The sequence below is a fragment of the Lemur catta genome, chromosome 3 (genome assembly GCF_020740605.2).
Source record: "Lemur catta isolate mLemCat1 chromosome 3, mLemCat1.pri, whole genome shotgun sequence".
Lineage (NCBI taxonomy): Eukaryota > Metazoa > Chordata > Mammalia > Primates > Lemuridae > Lemur > Lemur catta.
Genome location: NC_059130.1, coordinates 1,725,765 through 1,726,257, shown reverse-complemented (window position 1 = coordinate 1,726,257; position 493 = coordinate 1,725,765). Strand labels below are relative to the sequence as shown.

Sequence of the window (493 nt, the reverse complement as noted above, 5' to 3'; positions counted from 1 at the left end):
CAAAGTACGGAATGCTTTAAGGAATTGTGTGCTATTCTTGCACAGGGGGCATGCTAATCTTTTCTGTATTGTTTCCATGTTAGTATATGTGCTGTGAAGAAAGCAAGGACTAGTTTGTATACACATCATTCTGCAAATGTGCAGGTGTATTTGATAAATTCTTAAATTTGGAATTACTGGGTAAAAATTAATTTAAGTAGATATTGACATATTATGTTGTCCTCCATGAAGGGTGTATCAATTTTTAATTCTCTCAATGTTGAGAGTTTCTATTTTCTTCCCCCTCAACCCATCAATGATGTATTAATTTTTATGATTTTGCCAAACTGATGAGTAAAAACACATCTCTTATTGTAAACTTAATTTGTATCTTTTATATTATGAGTAGGTTGAGTATCATATCACAGATTTAAGCCATTTCTGTTTCCTTTTGATTGAACTGTTTATAAATACCCTTTGCTCATTTTCTTTTATATTGCTATTGATTCATAGG

The 493-nt window shown here is 31.0% G+C and overlaps 1 non-coding gene across 1 annotated transcript; it reads right to left on the bottom strand.

Moving 5' to 3' along the window:
- LOC123636199 lies at window positions 1–106 on the bottom strand. The gene has a single exon (XR_006734402.1). It is a non-coding gene; the product is annotated as a U6 spliceosomal RNA (small nuclear RNA).
- Between the last annotated feature and the right edge of the window lie 387 nt (window positions 107–493).